Genomic DNA, 19,048 nt, shown 5'->3' with positions numbered 1-19,048 from the left:
GAAGTTGTGGCCCAAGTTTTCAGTGAACCTGTGTCACAGAGGGCCCGCAGTGTCCGGCTGCTGGCTGGCAAGCTTGACCCTATGAAATTCCACAGGGCAGAGAAGGAGATCTCTGCTGGACAGCAGAGAGACCCCCTCCCCACAGGAGAACTGCTAGGGACTGTCTTCCACCCAGCACACATACACACAAGTGCACATGTACACGGTGCGTGCACACATACACACACACACACACAGAGGTATGCAGCGAGGTACTGACCCTCTCAGATCCAGGCTGCACCAGGTCAGCAGAAGGCCCAGCCTGTGGCTCCCACCAGCAACTCTGTCCTTTATCCCAGGTGCTGTGCAGATGACCTTTCCAGGGTGCCCTGCCTGGCCAGAAAGCACAGACCTACTGGGGTAAGTGTAAGGGCCAGGGCTACGTCTGATGTGCTGCATCACAGCCAGAGCCTGGCAACCAGAAAACATGCCTTAACTCATTACTGACCAGGGGAAACTAAGGCCTATGGCTGGCGATTTTCATTTTGGCCAGCCAAAAAATTAATTGTTATTTCACCAACACTTTGCAGGCTATTACATTCAAAAGTTATACCTGAGACACCTGTAAAGTCTAATTTTTGTGAAATGTTGTCTTCAATTGTAGAGGCAAAGGAGCCTTCTCCAGCATTGTTTCATGTTCACTGTCCATATCAGAATCAATCACTAAGGTAATTTTTGTCTTTTTGTTGGTCTAATATTCACATCGTCTGAATAACTGCATTCTGAAGAACTATCATCTTCTGAGACACTAGTATATACATCACTTGGACAATCGGAGAAAATATCTGCATAAAATTCACTGAAAAATTTTCTTCACTGAAAATTTCATGACGCGTCATTTTTGAAAATTTTACGATAATAAACTTGCATTTTTATCTATACGAGGTTGGAACGAAAACCTGATGGAGCAAAATGAGGCTGGAACGAAAACCTGACAGAGCAAAACGTGAATGATAATGAAAAGCATGAGATGTATGATGAACCCTTGATCAGTTTTAAGCTCTAACAAGTTCACACAGTGATGTTAGTCGTATCACTCTCTAAAAACATATTAACACGTCTCTGGTCAATAATGTTTGGGTAACAAAAGAAATATTAATGTATCTCTGGTTAATAATGTGTTAACAAAGGGGTGAGGGACTCCCCTGGCAGTCCAGTGGTCAGGACTTAGCATTTTCACTGCCATAGCCCAGGTTCTATCCCTGGCCAGGGGACTAAGAGCCTGCAAGCCAAAACATAAACAAAAACACAAAAGGGCTGAGAGAGAAGGTACACAGAGGCAGAGAACAAAAGCGTTAGAGCAAACAGTTAAGTTCTACTTATACTTCTTCAGGTTTGGAAGGGAATGTGCAGAGCGTTGGTGGGTCTTCAGTAGACAGAAAGAAGTGACTATTAGAAGAACGACGTGTTTTCCTATCTCTCTGTGCTCTGCTGCTGCTGAATCAGATGGGTGCTATTTATCAGACTGGATCTTCTACAGGTTCTTCCCCCTTCTGGAAAAGGTCTGATACTCGACTTCCAGCAGAAACAGGCAGCCAGCAGGTGTCTAGACAGTTGGGGCCTACGTGCACCCAGAGTCTGGCCCGGAACAGCCGTACTACTTCCCATGTGCCAAGGACACACTGCCCAGCCCCTCTGAAGGCCCAGATGGCCTGTGTGTAGCCCTCTTCCTGCTCCATTTTTATCCGTTTCAAGATTCCATCCTCAGATTTGCAGGCTTCTGTGCACATTCATGGGCTTCCCAGGTGGTACAGAACCTGTCTGCCAATGCAGGAGACACAAGAGACACGGGTTTGATCCCTGGGTCGGGAAACTCTCCTGGAGGAGGGCATGGCAATGCACTTCAGTATTGTTGCCTGGGAAATCCCACGGACAGAGGAGTCTGGCAGTCTGTACAGTCCATGGTGTTGCAAAGAGTCGGACACAACTGAAATGGCTTAGCACAGCACACAAACACATTCACATCTTCAGTGCGATTCGTGCTCCTCTCCTAAAGGATCTGGCTTTTAAATAGGAGATGCCTTTCCGTGTCCTGCAGCAATGCTGAGAGCCACACCACCAGCAGTATCAGCAGTACCCCAGAAAAGGTACTTCCCAGAGGCTCTGGTGTGCATTGATCATCTGTGGTTGGCTGGCACTGTTCTGGGCACTGACAAACACAGCTCACCACATTTTCCCAACAGCCTTGTCAGTCAGTTTTCGTCTTCATTTTAACAGAGGAAAACAGGAGGAAGAGAAGTAACTTACTCAAGGGCACACACAGCTATAAGCTGGGAGTCACCTGGAACACCTAAGCCCAACACGCACCTTCCCGAGTGTGTGCCCAATGAGCCCCCGCACCTGTGTTCCCTGACCCTCCTCCTCAGGCCACCATGTTAAGGCAGAAGACTTCTTGAGGACCTTGATGGGTCTCTGGGCAAATACATTCATCCTTACACACATCTCTTTTTAAAAAATATTTATGTATGTATGCATTTTTCCTTGGAAGAAAAGCTATGACAAAACTAGACAGTATATTAAAAAGCAGAGACATTACTTTCTAACAAAGGTCCCTATAGTCAAAGCTATGATTTTTCCAGTAGTCATGTATGGATATGAGAGTTGGACCATAAAGAAGGCTGAGCACTGAAGAACTGGTGCTTTCGAACTGTGGTGCTAGAGAAGACTCTTGAGAGTCCGCTGGACAGCAAAGAGATCAAACCAGTTAATCCTAAAGGAACTCAACCCTGAACATTCACTGGAAGGGCTGATCCTGCAGCTGCAGCTCCAATACTTTGACCACCTGGTCTGAATAGCCAACTCACTGGAAAAGACCCTAATACTGTGAAAGACTGAGGGCAGGAGGAAAAGAGAGCAACAGAAGATGAGATGGTTGGATGGCGTCACCGACTCAATGACATGAGTTTGAGCAGACTCCAGGAGCTGCTGAAGGACAGGGAAGCCTGGGGTGCTGCAGTCCATAGGGTTGCAAACAGTCAGACACGACTGAGCGACTGAGTGTCAACAATCACGTAGTTGGGTCCCCATACTTAGGTGCTTTCTAAAAGTCACCTCCTCAACCTAACAAGACACTTTTAGAGCTCTCTTCACAGGAAATTGCAAGGGTTTCAGGAGCTCTGTGCCAAGAACAGGACAAAGACCAATTATCTACTTCTTCTTATAAATCACAATATCACAGGAGCCTTCCTGAGCCTCTCTTCCTGGCCAGACACCCCTATGATCCACCCTCAGGGGACCCCGCACCTCTCCTGCAGGCATTTTTCACAGCTGATCACCAAGCTCCTTGCCGCCTGCTCCAGGTGACTCTCCTCCTTCTTCCCTCCAACTCCCCAGTCTTCAGTCTCTTGTCATCAGGCCCTGTCATCCTCTCCCCTCACTGCTGCTGTCAAGCACCAACCTCCGTGTCACTCCCCCTCATTTCTCACACACACACACACACACACACACTCTTTAGCTTCTGCATCACAGGTCCTCTCTCTTACATGACTCCCGTCCTGATTCTCATCACTTCAATACGCACACACATACACATGATCCTTCCAGCTGGCCTGCCAGTTGCTTGCACTGCCTTCAGCCCCTCCAACTCCTTGTCAAGACCTGACAGTTATCACTAACTCCAAACCCATCTATAATCTTCATTTCACGCACCCAACTCTCTGCAACTGGCACCCACTCACCGACCCCACCCAGTTACTACTCCCAATCATCTTTACCTGCTCTATTGGTCACAGTATTTATCACCTCCCTCTAATATGCTATATAATTTACTTGCTTTCATTGGATTTGTCATGCATCTCACTCGGATGTAAGGGCCAGTAAGGCAGAGACTTTTGTCTTTCTGGTTCCTGCCTGTAGCACCACGAGTAGCACCTGGTGCACCAGAAACTCAACAAACTTATTGAATGAATGAATGAATTTCAATTATTTGTGTAATTATTCAATATCCATTTCCTCTGCTATACTGTAAGCTTTACAAGGACAGAGGCCAAGATCCATCTTAGTCACCCCTGGAAGCACTCAGTAAATATTACTTCATTGAGGGAATGGAGGAGCAAAGTTCAAATTTAAGAAATCCATTGCTGGGCTAACTTGGCTGCTTGCAAGGGTCACCTCCTCCCAGACTGCCTGGATCTGGCTCTGTCCCCACTGACTGGCACCTGAATACAGGTGACCTAAATAAAGCTGTTGATTCTGATAAGCCCAAGCACAAAGCATCAGAAGCCCTCAGACATAGAGATCTGAGCACACGCAGCACTTTCTGATGCCACTGTGCAAATATTTGATCCCGTGGATGGGGTGGGGGACTAATTTTACCAGTCATCAAGAATAGTTTCTGTGGCTACCTGAAAAAATTCATTCTAAAAGCATGATGGAGAGGACCTTCAATCATGAACTTCCTTTCAGGAAAAAACACTTAACAAGATCCTAACTGAGTTTTTTAAAAAGTATTCTTATTTATTTTGGCTGCTCTGTGTCTTACCTGCGGCATGCAGGATATTTTAGTTGCAGCATGCAAACTCCCAGTTGTGGCATGCAGACTCTTAGTTGCAGCATACAGGATCTAGTTCCATGACAGGGATCAAATCCGGGCCCCCTGCATTGGGAGCTCAGAGTCTTAGCCTCCGGACCACCAGAGAAGTGTCCTATCTGGGTGTCAGATTATAACTTCAGTTTGTGACTTCCTCTTCAAGCTGTACTCACGGCTCACTAGGTTAGTTTTGCCATTCATGGGTAAGAGATTTGCTCCAGGAAAAAAGACACATAAATAAACCAAACACTTTTTGTAAGAGGCACAAAGAGAACCAAATTTCACTACTTCAGGCTTAGTCTGACCTCTCACCCAAGACGGAGGAGCTTGAAAATCCCCCTCTTCTACAGAGATAAAGTGCTGCCGGGGAAACCAATCCTGAAAATCACATCATTCAAGTACCTTCATTCTCAGGTTCCTGACAGGTGGGTCCTTCTATTCCAGCCAGGAGAACCTCAGCTGCAACAAAGCAGCCACAACACTTGGGGAAACAAAAGTTCTTGTGCATCTCTGAGACAAGCAATGCAGGCAATCAGCTAAAACTTGAACCCCTGGCAAGTATGAGAAAGATCCTGATTCACAGCCAAAAAGCAGGTGAGAACAGTGTGGGCTTTGGTGATCTTACCACCCTGCCCTGTGTCAAGATTAATATCGAGGTAAATCATCAGATACAGACCTAGCCTAACAGGTTTACTTATTGGGGACTTGGACTCCTATTACGTGATCTGAACAACGTCTTAATAGATGTCGATTGCAACATACGACTCAACAAGGGTGAAGAATTAAGTCATTCTGAGAACCTCTACTGAGATCTGAGGAAAAGGGCCTAGAGAAACTGGAAGAGAGAAGGATTAGAAAAGGAAGACCAAGACTCAGGAGATTCAGGGTGAAAGAAATCTGTAGAAAACTTGGCTGTGTTCCGGAGGTGACAACTTCCCCACCAGAACATGCCTCTCACAAACGATCCCCTCCATCCCTCTCTAGAAGAGGACACACAAGAAGCGCCTGGTGTGGAGCCCCAGTTCCCATCTCACGGATGTGAAATGCCCAGGATACTATAACCATCTCTAGCCAGGCACAAACTTAGCTTTGTGTGTTAGCTGCTCTACTGTCCTCTGCCAGCCTACAAGAGGAAAAGCCAGGCTTGCAGATGGATGCTCTTTCAGATGGAAGCAGCATTAAAAGCACCCTGAATCCAGATGTGTGGGAAATCATCACAATAAGCACATTTTGGATTTTAAAAAGAAAGAAAGAAAGAGGGACTTTCCTGGTGTCCCAGTGGTTAAGAATCCACCAATACAGGGGACCCAGGTTTGATTCCTGGTCCAGGGAGATCCTACATGTTGCGAAGCAACTAAGCCCGAGCACCACAACTACTGAGCCCAAGCACCCAGACCCTGTGCTCTGCAAGAAGAGAAGCCACCACAATGAGAAGCCTGCAGACCGCAACTGGAGACTAGACCCCCACTTGCCTCAACTAGAGAAGAGCCCACACACAGCAATGAAGGCCCAGTGCAGCTATAAATGAATAAATTAAAAAAAAATAAAGAAAACTCAGCTGTGTGAATGGCTATGTGCTCATACCAGACTAAAGATACCTGCTTTTAACCCCTGCTGTTTGGAAGGTGTGCCACCAGAGCTTCCTTAAACACGACTCTTCTTTTAGACCTCAAGTGGTACTTTTGAAACAAAGAGTGTTTTTCATTTCTCGTGAAACTATACAAGTCTCAGAGTCAGACAACATACATAACCACCAGCCCACTCAATGTGCTGGCTGTGTGACATTAGCCAAGTAATTTAACCTCTTTGAAATCATTTCCTTATCCATAAAACATGAAGCTTAAATGAAATAATACCTATAGATAATCAACAAATATTCCTTCCTTTCCTCCCAGCAAAACTCAGTCTTCCACAGAATTCAAATAAGACACCACAGTAACCGTTTGGCACAATCTCTATCTGTCCAACACACCATTCTGTGGCCTCACAGATAAAAAGCCTGTGTAATTATGGAACAGGAAGACAGCCGGGAAATAATTGGCCAGTTCTGAGATGCCAACACGGCTCCTGAGGGGAGGGTCATCTGCCAGAAGATAAAATAGCCTTCTCTTGCCCTCAAAGAGTCTCCAGAAATTTCCACCAGGTACACAGGAAACCAATGTCAATACTACAGTGGCTGGGAGATCGGGGATATGGCCCAAGGCCATGGACACCGTACATGGGCAGTTACGTGGCAGTGAAGGGACAAGAAAGACCAACCAAGACCTCACAAGGCCGCTGCGAACAGCTGCTGGATGGTGGTATCTCAGGGGGAAACATGCGCTGTATCACGTGACACCTTCATCTGCTTCTGTGACCCTGCCAGGGTTGGGCCAACCTTACCCACTGCTTGAAAGATGGCTGTTTGCAGCTGCATCCATCTCTCTGCGAGGAGGCCCTCCTTGGGCTCCCGCCTGAGCTCCCCACTTGAGCAGAAAGCTCCCAGAGGAAGGCTGTGCCTGGGCCTATGCCATCCTGCCAACCCCAGTGTGCTCCACTTAATTATGCAAGGGGTGAGGCAGTGTTGCCTTTGTGGGCAATGCTTTCAGAATATTTAAAGTTCATGGGAGAAGACAAGGAGTGGCTTTTTAAAGCTCCCTCCCTTGAAGCCAGTGATAGGGCTTTCCATCAGGTGGTGGGATTCCAATCTTCCAGAATTTTCCATCTTTGGTGAAACATGCCTGCTTTTAAAAAAGAAAAAAACAGAGGAGAAGAAAAAAAAAAAAAAAAAAAAGGAAGCTCTGACAAAAGTCAAACTTGATTAATCATCAGTTTTGTCCCATGGGAGTTGCTTTCAGACTTGGCAGATCAGATGCTGTGGGTGCCAAGGTCAGGTGGGAGGCCAGGAACCTCTTGGGAGCAGGCTGGGTATGGGGAGGGATGGGGACCCTGAGCTAGTATACTCTGCTCCACCCCAGGCCCGATTCAGAGATCGTCTCACCCAACTCCACATTCTGGAAGAGATGCCACGGCCACCAAGGTGGGCGCCTGAGGGCCCATGAAGGTGGGCTCACAGTCCTGGCTGAGAAGTGGCTAGGCACCCCTCAAGTCTGTGCCCAGGGAACACTCACTACACCACCTCACAGAGGGGTCCACTGAGGCCCCAAGATGGGCAAGGGGCCCACACCCTGAGAGGACACTGTCTGAGGAAAGGCAGGCAGGCTTCCGGGGCCTCAGCATCCACTGAGCCGCACCCCTGAGCCACTGCAGGGGCTGCACGTCTCCCAGCAAAGCTCAGCCCACGACACCATGTCCTCACCCTATAGGAAAGCCTGGCAGAGCCCAGAGCTTTGCGCTTCTCCGAACAAGAAGGTCTGGACAACGGTTTCCCCGCCCTCACGGGCCGCCCCTTTCCGTCCCTGCCCTGTGTGCACCCTACCTGTGTGCACCCTACCTGTGTGCACCCCACCTGAGAGCACCCCACCTGTGTGCACCCCACCTGAGTGCACCCCCCTGTGTGCACCCCACCTGTGTACACCCCAGTGCGCTCAGGCCCCTTCGGCCCCCATAGAGCCAACCCTCTGCCTGCGCCTCCCTCCCTCTGGTCCCCGTCCCTCCAGACATGTCCACAGGAGCAAACCGCCTCCTCCAGATGGCAGCGGTCCTCAACGTGGAGGCCGCTTTCTCCTGCCCCTGCCTCTCTTCTCTCAGCTGACCATGCCCAGATCCTTTCAACAGGCGATTCTAGTCTCTTTAGGGTCAAGGGCCACTTTGAAAATCTGATCAAAAACTACAGCCATCCTCCCTAGAAAAGAACATACACATATACAGTGCTCCATACAGTTTGTGGGGAGGGTGTTCACAGACCCCTGAATTGCATACAGGGACTTCGTTTTTAAAAACTGTGTGTTTATTTATTTCTGGGTGTGCTCAGTCTCTATTGCTGTGCCCAAGCTTTCTCTACTTGCGGCAAGCACGGTCTGCTCTCCAGTTGTAGTGTGTGGGTTTCTCACTGTCGTGGGCTCTCTTGTTTCAGAGCACACCCTCTAGGCATGCAGGCTTCAGTAGTTGCGGCTCATGGGTTTAGTTGCCCCGTGGAATCTTCCCTGACCAGGCATCAAACCCATGTCCCCCTGCATTGGCAGGCAGATTCCTATCCACTGGACCATCAGGGAAGCCTCTAGAAACTTCATTTTAAGAAATTTTCCTTCAGGGAACTGCCCTGGTGGCCCAGTGGTTAAGACTCCACACTCCCAATGCAGGGGGCCTGAGTCCGATCCCTGGTCGGGTCACTAGATCCTGCATGTCACAACAAAGATCCCACATGCTACAACTAAGACAAATAGATAAAGAAAAAGAAACCTTTCTCTGTGTCATCCTTAGGAAACATGTGGCCAGACCCCTCCAGCTCTGCTCTCCTTCCTAAATCAGACAAACTCTGGCACCTAGAACTAAACACAACAGTCTAGATGTCACACGCAGCAGACCCCTCACCTCCACCTATTTCAAGTTTCAGCTAAGAGCTTTAAAGTTTTAGCCGGCCTTCGAGACGACCACATCACTGGGGCTGACACACAGGGAACTCACCACCAACTCAAATCCCCAAGTCTTTCACATGCTTGGAAAGATCTGTCTCACTTCTCATCCCTCTACCTGGGGGACAGCCAGGGGACCACACCCTCCCAATCACCCAGCATCATCCAGGCTCTTGTCCTCCCTGCTAAATTGGAGCCAGTCTTTCCCTCCTCCCTACATTCTCAAACCTCCTGAAGTCCTTGAAACCTGCGGGACTAGCTGTCCAGCCAGAATACTCCCTTCACCTTCACACCGTAACTGACACAAAGCTAGTCCCTGAGGACAGCATTGCCCCACCACACACAGCCGGTCCGCTTCTCTCACCCTCCACAAAAGCAGAACACAAGTGGAGACAGGCAGTTGGTGTCTTTGTGGCCCCCAGAATGTGGCTCTCTTGGTGCCCTTGGAGGTGAGGCCATTCCAGTCACCTGCCCCCTGCCACACCCGCGCCAGCCTCCAAGTGTTTCCTGCCACTGATGGGGGCTTCAGCTTCGAGCCTGCCTCATCCTCTGTCCACCTCCTGTCACCACCCCCATCCACAGGACAAACCCCTCGCCCTGGACTCAGCTCCTTGACCTCCTCCTATCCAATGCCTTCTTCCCTAAGCCCCTCAGTGAGTTCACTTTCTTCCCTGAATGGCCCACGCCCTTCCCACAGACCGTCACTGTTCCCCACCCTGTGGGAATTCCTTGCCTCCCAACCTGATGCACCCTGCCATCTGCCTCCTCCACACCCGCACCCAAGCAACTGGGTGGACAAAACTGGGTGGATGTGTTTCACTTTAAATGCCATGTTCTCTGACCTCAAACTGTCGCTCTGCAATGGCCCACAAAGCCTAGGTTTCTCTGGGAGGCGGGCTACCCGGTCCCAGACAATTTGACTCTGTTCTCCTCAGATTCTCATCCCCGGTCCTCCACCCTTGCTCTGAGCTAATGAGCCTGCCTCATACATCCTGGAGAGAAACAAGAGCCCTGGACTAGAACTCAAGCACCTTCCACCGCAGCCAGACCTGCCTCCATCTGCTCCCACTGTGGCCTCCTTCCCTCCTTCCCTCTCTCTGCTCCAAGGGTCAATCTTCCCCTGATGTCCTGAACCCCATTCTGTCACCGTAAGGCCTGGGCTCCTGGGTCACGCTGCTTCTCTTGGCAGCATTCCTGCCAGCATCCACACATGCTGGAGTCTGCCTATCTTAAACACCTTCTCCCTTTACCCACAGCCTCTCATGGGATTGTCTCATTACTCCGTTCCCTCAGCTGTCAACTCCATTCATTTGTTTGGCTGCATTGGGTCTTAGTTGTGGCACGAAGGATCTTTTAGTTGCAGCGTGCAAATTCTTAGGGACTTCTCTCGTGGCTCAGATGTAAAGAGTCTGCCTGCCATGTGGGAGACCCGAGTTCAATCCCTGGGTCGGGAAGATGACCTGGAGGAAGGCATGGGAACCCACTGAAGTATTCTTGCCTGAAGAATCCTATGGACAGAGGAGCCTGGAGAGCTATGGTCCATGGGGTTGCACAGAGTCGGACACGACTAAGCGACTAAACACACACATGCAAACTCTTAGTTGTGGCATGTGGGATCTAGTTCCCTGACCTGTGATCAAAACTGGGTCCCCTGCATTGGAAGTATGGAGTCTGAGCCACTGGACCAGCAGGGAAGTTCCAATCAACTTCTTGAGAAAGTGGTCCACACATCCCTCACACAACCCCCATCCCAGCCTCCCATTCATCTTCCAGCCCACCTGGTGCCTGGCCCCACCTGACTCGCCGCTGTCTGGATTCAGGTCAGGGTCACCAGCAGCCACCATGCCGTTCAGTCCTAGGTCACTTGTGAAGCACTCAACACTGCCACCCAAGCCCCCACTGAGACACAGCCCCAGTCCTTCCTCCTGCCCTGGGCTCTCCTCCTCTATCTTTCTTGCTGGCTCCTCCTGCTCTACCGCCACCTGGAAAATGGACACTTCTGAGCCCTCTCCTCCTCTGCCTTCCCTTTCAATCCATCAAGAAGTCACCCAATCTCTTCCAGTCTGACCTCTGCTGAGCCCAAGCTACATTAACTCCCTGCCTTCTGCCCAGCTCCACACACCCCCTCAAGCTTAACATGATGTGGCCATTTGCCCTTGAGTCTCCCACTCCACCCCTCATCTTCTGCTCCTCCAGGCTTCCCTACACCTTATTGTTGTTCAGTGACTCAGTCAACTCTTTGCAACCCCATGGACTGCAGCACACCAGGCTTCCCTGTCCATCACCGACTCCCAAAGCTTGCTCAAATTCATGTCCGTTGAGTCAGTGATGCCATCCAACCATCTCATCCTCTTCTCCTGCCCTCAATCTTTCCCAGCATCAGGGTCTTTTCCAGTGAGTCGGCTCTTCGTATCAAGTGGCCACCACTTGCTTAAACCCCAAACCAAGGGGTCCTCCTCATTCCCTCTCTCCCCCTTATTCCTACCTTCTAACCAATCTTTCTGAAAGCTCTAACAAATCTGCCCCCAAACCATCGCAGTCTGCTCACTTCTCTCCTCCCCTCTGCGACCTTCTTGGGCTCAGCCAGCATCCTCTTTGAACTAGAACACAGGAACCCTGTCACTTCTCCTTGCTTCAGGTCTTATCCCCTTTCATCTATTCGGCATAGAGCACCAGAGAAGTCTTCTTAAAGAGTAGGAAGGGCTGTGTCCCAGGCCTATTAAAACCTTTCTGTCGGTCTTATCTACTCTCACAGCATTTCAAATATAAGCCATCATCCATGCCACAGCCTATGAGGTCTGGTCTGCCCTCATCCCCACCTACTCTCCAACCCCAGCCTGGGCACCCCTCCCTCCCTCGCTACCAGTCAGTCCTGCAGGTCTGATTTCAGTTGCTGAAACATTCTGGGCAGCCCCTTCCCACACTGGGTCTTTACCCCCGCCCCTCCCTCCACTTAGAACGATCTGCTCCTGCTCTTCACGTGATATAGCAGCTTAAATGTCACCTCTTCAGAGGCAGCCCATAAACATACGGCCTAAAGTTGGGCTCAGCCCCTGCTTCCTTCCTTTATGGCACTGAGCACAACTTTCAGCTATTTTATTTGTGGATGCTTGCAGGGGGAAGAGAGGGCTGGGAGTGGGCAGAGACAGGTGGAATCTGTCTCCCTCACTAGAATGAGAATTCCATGGAAATAAGAGGGGCCATGTCTGACTTAAATTGTTAAATGTTAAAATAATAATATTTTTGATATATTTGGTTAAAATACATTAGAATTAACAAATGTAGTATATTAATGCATATAGTAGAATCTAGAAAAATGATACAGAGCAATCTATTTGCAAGGCAGGAACAGAGACGCAGATGTAGAAAACAGACATGTGGACACGGAGGGTGGGGGAGGGGAGAGTGGGGCGAACGGGGAGATTAGGATTGACAAGATATACATTACTGGGGCTTCCCAGGTGGCTCAGTGGTAAAGAATCCACCTGCCAATGCAGGAGAAACAGGAGACACGGGTTCAATCCCTGGGTCACAAAGATCCTGTGGAGAAGGAAATGGCAACCTCCTGCAGTATTCTTATCTGGGAAATCCCATGGACAGAGCAACCTGGGGGGCTGCAGTCCACGGGGTCACAAAAGAGTTGGACACGACTTAGTGACTAAACAGCAACATATACACACCACCATGTGTAAAACAGTAAGCTAGTGGGGACCTGCTGTATAGCACAGGGAGCTCAGCTCAGTACTCTGTGATGACCTAGATGGGCAGGATGGGGTGGGAGGGAAGTCCAAGAGGGAAGGGATATATGTATACATATAGCTGATTCACTTTGTTGTACAGCAGAAACTAACACAACATTGTGAAGCAACTATACTCCAATAAATAAATAAGTAAGACACATTAAAATTCATTTCACTTGTTTCTTTTGCTTTTTTTAATAGACACTAGCAGCCATGACATTAAAAGACACTTACTCCTTGGAAGGAAAGTTATGACCAACCTGCTGCTGCTGCTGCTGCTAAGTCACTTCAGTCATGTCCAACTCTGCGTGACCCCATAGACGGAAGCCCACCAGGCTCCCCCGTCCCTGGGATTCTCCAGGCAAGAACACTGGAGTGGGTTGCCATTTCCTTCTCCAATGTGTGAAAGTGAAAAGTGAAAGTGAAGTCGCTCAGCCACGTCAGACTCGTAGCGACCCCATGGACTGCAACCCACCAGGCTCCCCCGTCCATGGGATTTTCTAGGCAAGAGTACTGGAGTGGCTTGCCATTGCCTTCTCCGATGACCAACCTAGATAGCATATTAAAAAGCAGAGACATTACTTTGCCAACCAAGGTCCGTCTAGTCAAGGCTAAGGTTTTTCCAGTGGTCATGTATGGACGTGAGAGTTGGACTGTGAAGAAAGCTGAGCACCGAAGAATTGATGCTTTTGAACTGTGGTGCTGGAGAAGACTCTTGAGAGTCCCTTGGATTGCAAGGAGATCCAACCAGTCCATTCTAAAGGAGATCAGTCCTGGGTGTTCATTGGAAGAACTGATGCTAAAGCTGAAACTCCAATACTTTGGCCACCTCATGCAAAGAGTTAACTCACTGGAAAAGACTCTGATGCTGGGAGGGATCGGGGGCAGGAGGAGAAGGGGACGACAGAAAATGAGATGGCTGGATGGCATCACCGACTCAATGGAGGTGAGTTTGAGTGAACTCCGGGAGTTGGTGATAGACAGGGAGGCCTGGTGTGCTGTGATTCATGGGGTCACAAAGAGTCGGACACAACTAAGCGACTGAACTGAACTGAGAACATGTAAAATTACATATGTGGCTTCATATTTCTATGGGCTGTGCTGGTCTAGTTAGCAAGGGTGGGAAGAAGCAGATTATGACATTATATTGATATAACACTGTATTATAATCAACTGATTTATGTGATAAACAATATAGAGAGGCACAGGCCAAGCATTCAGGTACACAGGAGGCAGGTAGGTCAGACGAGGTTAGTTAGAACAGACTTGAAACGCCAAACTAATGAGGATGAAGTCGTGGATCACTGCTACTTACCTGAACGCCCAGCAAGTAGCTTATGCGAACTATCCAATACATGTGCAGATGTGAAGGCTGCCACTGGAACAATAGAGGATGTGTTTCAACATGGTCATATAGCGGATGTCCTAAAGCCCTTCCTGACTCCAGTGGGTTCCTGGGCCTCTAAGAACAGACCTACTGTCTAGACATTCTTGTCTGCATACAACTCAGCGCTCTCATGCCCAACCTTCCCCTACTCATACTTAGAGAACTAGACTCATCAAAAGAAACAAGGGGACTTCCCTGGTGGATCAGTGGTTAAGAATCTGCTTTCCAATGCAGGGGATGCAGGTTTGACATCTGGTTGGGAAACCAGGATCCCACATGCCGCAGGGCAACTGAGACTGAGCACCACACCTAGAGAAGCCCGAACACCACAAGGAAGACCCAGCACAGCAAAACATGGGAGAAAGGAAGGAAAGAAATGAGCTCTTGCTATGCTGGTTTCTCTGACTGTCTCAAGTTCGGGCCACTGCCAGACTCAGAGCGGGACCAAGGAGAGGGCTATGCAGAAGTGCCCAGCCCTCCTTCCATGGGGCATACACCATGTCAGCTGATGGGGGCAAGGGCACAAGATGAGCCATCCCCACAGATGTGCCCTCAGGTGTTGAGCTGACCCTCTGGGTCACCACATTAATGTTCATTCCCTCCAAGAGATTATCTGCTCCCATGGAGCAAGGAAATCTACTTCTCACAGAGGTTAATAAACTTACAGATCTCATTACTCAAAGAGGTCGTGCTGGCAAAAATTTTAATGCATTTTTTAGAAAAGGTCTGGAAGATTATTAACAACAGAACAATGGCTGGCTATTCGGAGAAGCGAGGGCAGAGAGGTGACTGATGGAGATGAAGCAGGCTCTCCCCTCCTCCACACAGCAATCCCAGGGCTGCGGAAGGTAAAGCACTTGGAGTCCAACTGGGCTGGCCATCTCTGACTGCCCACCCTCTGGGTCTGGGGCTGCTTGCCTCTGTTCCTGCCCCCAGGTCACCTTGCATGTTGGCAACTAGCACATTTACCAACACATTCCTCAGTCTCCAATGGGCACTTCAAGGCTGCTCACAAATCTGTATTTGACCCAGCTAACTCTACCCCAATGCCCACAGTCAGCTGTATCAAACTATTTCTTCTCTTCCTAATCTACCCCCTGGTTCTCAGATCAATTCCTTAGCTCACACAGAGAAGGAAAAGCCAGGCCACCCAGCTCCCTCATTCCCCTTTCCACCTCAGCCTCAAAATGCCACCATACCTGCACCTTGCCTGGTCTCTAAGGGTGATCCTCCCAGCATAAAGCTCTTGTTCTAGCTCCTTCCTGCCATCCACTTCCCTGTGCCAACCACACTGCCTGTCATGTTTCTCTAGTATCTTCAATCTCTGCTCCTATTTCCCCCTCAGCCTCCCAACGTGCTCAACTGATAAAATGAAAATCAGCCTTCCTTCTACCCTGACTCATTCTCAAGCTCAGCCTGACTTCTTTATTCTCCTGCCATACACTCACTCCTTAAACCACTGCAGATGGATTTGTGCCTTCACACTTGGCTGAAGCTGCTCTTAAAATCCCTAACTCTCCCACCCCCACAGTGGGATTTAACAGCACGCAGCTTGGGTCCCCACCCAGCTTCCCGAGGCCGTCACCCATGTTGAGTACACCTCCCTTTCAGCCTCCTCTCTCCTGGCTTTCACAACACCACTCTCCTCCAGCCTGCCTCCAGTATCATCACCTCTAAGTCTCACCCACTGGCTTCTTTTTCTTCTCCTCAACTGGTGTCCTTTCCCAGAGTTCCATCTTCATCTTTTTACAGTATTTTTGAAAAAAATATTTTATTATTCTTATTGCTATTTCATTTATTTTTATTTTTTGGCTGTGCTGCGCAGCATGTGGGATCTTAGTTCCCCACACTCCCTACACTGGAAGGACAGAGTCTTAACCACTGGATGGCCAGGGAAGCCTCCCATCTTCTTGATCCACTCTCTCCTTGGGTGATCAAGTCCATCTCAGAGGTGAAGGCTCTCAAATCTGTACCTCTGATTCTACCCTAATTGCTGAGTGCTAGAGCTGAATTTCTATTGATAGAGGCCACTACACACGACCCACTACAAGTGGAAATTCACCATATTCACCCAGACTAACTCTCATCAACTCTCTCCCCTAAACTGCACCTCCTCTTGTGTTCTTAATCTCAGTCAATGGCACCACCATCCACTCAAACAGTCTAGAAATACCCGAATTGCTGGCAGCTCCGCCTCTCCCTTTTTCCCATTACAACAATTGAGAGCTGTGGGTCCACCTCCCACGTGACTCTCAGGGTGCCTTTGGCCTCTAGAAAATGCATCTTAAGAACATGAATTCTGCTCTCAAATAGGCGTGAGCTTGGTTTCCTGGCTGTGAGCTTGAACAGATTACTGAATCTCTTCAGCCCAGTTTCTCCAACTATGAAAGTGAGGATCGTTGTGAGAATTAAATGAGATATTGTATAGACACACTCTGGACACTAACTCAAACCCACTAAGTTCTCATTAAGTAATAGTTTAGTTTGTGTTCTGATTTAGCAACTCTATAGGAAAGACATTCAAGCTTTCACTCTCTCATCTCTGGCAAGGTGCTTTACATATATTTTTCTGTTTTATTGTATTATATTTATTCCTAGAAGCTGCCACAGATTTAGTACAGAACAGGGCATGATTCCATACATAAATCTGTGCCATATATGCTCTGTGCTCTCACCACTTCTTGCCTGGACTGTTGCTAGTTTCTATGAGGTCTCTTTCCTCCAATCTCTCAACTTTCTGCGCTACCCTTCATTATCATCTCTGGAGTAATTTTCCTAACACAAGTAATGTTCTTCTCTTCAAAACTGAGTGTTCCCTCATTAGCTATAGACTGAAGTCAAAATTCCATAGGATATAGTGTGTTTCTGCCTCCTAACCCAAGTTACCTCATCCTCTCTGAGCCCACTGCCTGCCACTGCCTGGGACTCGGGCCTCATTCTTAGGTACCAAGATGAACTGCTCCTCCCACCTCCAGCCTCACCCATGGCTGGCTCCCCTTACCACCTATGGGATAAAGTCTCAAACACACAGCACAAGGCCTTTCTTTCATGTCTGTACCTTCCTGACTCCTTCTCCACACTCACCATGCACTTCACATTCTTTCTCACCGCCCTGTCCACTACTAATAGCTAATGCACATCACAGTGTGTGCTTCCTTTAATCCTTACAACCACACTATGATGGTGGGACTCTCAGGCCCATTTCACATATAAGGAAACTGAAGCTCAGAAAGGTCAGTATCTTGCTCCAAGCCATATAGCCAGCAAACAGCCAGCCCAGGCCTGAGTCCGAGGTCTCTGTTCTTGACCTGAACACTCCACTGCCTCCTGTGGGCAGCTCTCTCCATCTCAATACTTCCCTTCGCCCTGCAGTTCTGTCTGCCTCGGAAACTCCTCCTTATCCTTCAAGACTCAGTCCCAAAGTCACCTTTTTCAAGAAGCCTTCTGCAACTTCTCAAAGAATTAGGAATTTTATCCTTAGTCATATTTCAATAAAAGACTATTTCATTGTCCTAATTAGCTACCCACCATCCATCTCCCTTGGGAGGGCAGGAACCCTGTCCCAGCAGCCTCTGTCATCCTTTCGCCTGGCCCAGAGAAGGTGCTCAAGAGCTAAGGGATGGCCAAGAAAGCTACAGGAGGGACTTCCCTGGTGGTCCACTGGTTTAGACTCTGTGCTTTCAAAGCAGGGGACACAGGTTCAACCCCTGACTGGGGAACTAAGGTCCCACATGCCCTGTGGTGCAGCCAAAATATTTGAAAATAAATAACTTTTAAAAAGAAAGTTACCAGAGCTGATGAATGGATGAAGGGTGATCAGAGAGGAGTTCAGATCCATATAAGTGGGTGGGAATCAGAGATATGAGACCCTGAAACCAATTACTGTCTAGTCCACATAGGCCCTGGCCCCATATCAATATCTCCCATGTTAGTTCACTAGGTAACGTTTGTTTGATGTCTACCTCCCCTACTAGACTGAAAGCATCATGGGTCTATCACTGTGACTGTTCACAGCACATAAGGTAGATGGCCATGGTTTGTTGAATGGATAAGTAATGAATATACAATGAAGGGCTCCCTAACCAGCAGCACAAATCACTAGTCTGACGCCCACAATGGGGAGACACTGATTTTTGGTTTTGGTCTACTCTTGCACCTCCCCATGAAAGCAACTGGTTTGGCATGCGGGGATGACCCAGAGGGAGGATAAAGGGAGGAGGGAGGTGGGAGGGGGGTTCAGGAGGGGGAACTTATGTAAACCCGGGGCAAATTCATATCAATGTATGGCAAAACCAACCAATATAATATTGTAAAATAAAAAAAAAAAAAAGAGAAAGAAAAAAAAAAAAAGAAAGCAACTGGTTTTCTGGCTGGTAGACTGGTTTTCTTGTGAAGATAGGTGGGTCAGCTTCCTGACCTTTCTTGTCCACTAGCTAGTAACATTTCTCCACCCACACAAACTGAGAGGAATAGTGATATGAGCGGAAGCTTCAGAAGGCAAACTGCATATCCTCTGAGTCACACGATGACAAAGAACCAACTCTGACAATACTCAGGACTGGGAGAGAGCAGCTGAGGACCTGAGGAGGGCCCAAGAATGGACCGTGTCCAACCATGTACCCCCAAAAGGCACATCGGGAGCCACCTGCAGACCTTCCACCCAAGGCAGAAATGACCATGATGATCTTAGTGAACTTGGCCACCACTGATGGAATATTTATGTCAGTGAAGTATACGTGTGTGCTTAGTCATGTCCAACTCTTTGCAACACCACGGACAGTAGCCCACCCGGCTTCTCTGCCTGTGGGATTTCCCAGGCAAGAACACTGGAGTGGGTCGC

The 19,048-nt window shown here is 48.7% G+C and overlaps 1 protein-coding gene across 2 annotated transcripts in view; it reads right to left on the bottom strand.

Moving 5' to 3' along the window:
• Nucleotides 1-19,048, bottom strand: part of HOMER2 (homer scaffold protein 2) — a 97,641-nt gene that overhangs the window by 69,028 nt on the left and 9,565 nt on the right. The window contains exon 2 of one of the 2 annotated variants that reach the window (XM_055417899.2): nucleotides 14,137-14,199. The exons of the other annotated variant lie outside the window; for it this stretch is intronic. The gene's annotated coding sequence lies outside the window, so the exon portion shown is untranslated. The remainder of the gene's footprint in view (nucleotides 1-14,136; nucleotides 14,200-19,048) is intronic. 2 annotated transcript variants of the gene reach the window in all.

The sequence above is a fragment of the Moschus berezovskii genome, chromosome 21 (genome assembly GCF_049115385.1).
Source record: "Moschus berezovskii isolate FMDL1 chromosome 21, NW_MosBer_1.0, whole genome shotgun sequence".
NCBI lineage: Eukaryota > Metazoa > Chordata > Mammalia > Artiodactyla > Moschidae > Moschus > Moschus berezovskii.
Note: the sequence above shows the minus strand (reverse complement) of the source record. Positions and strands in the feature narration are given on the sequence as shown.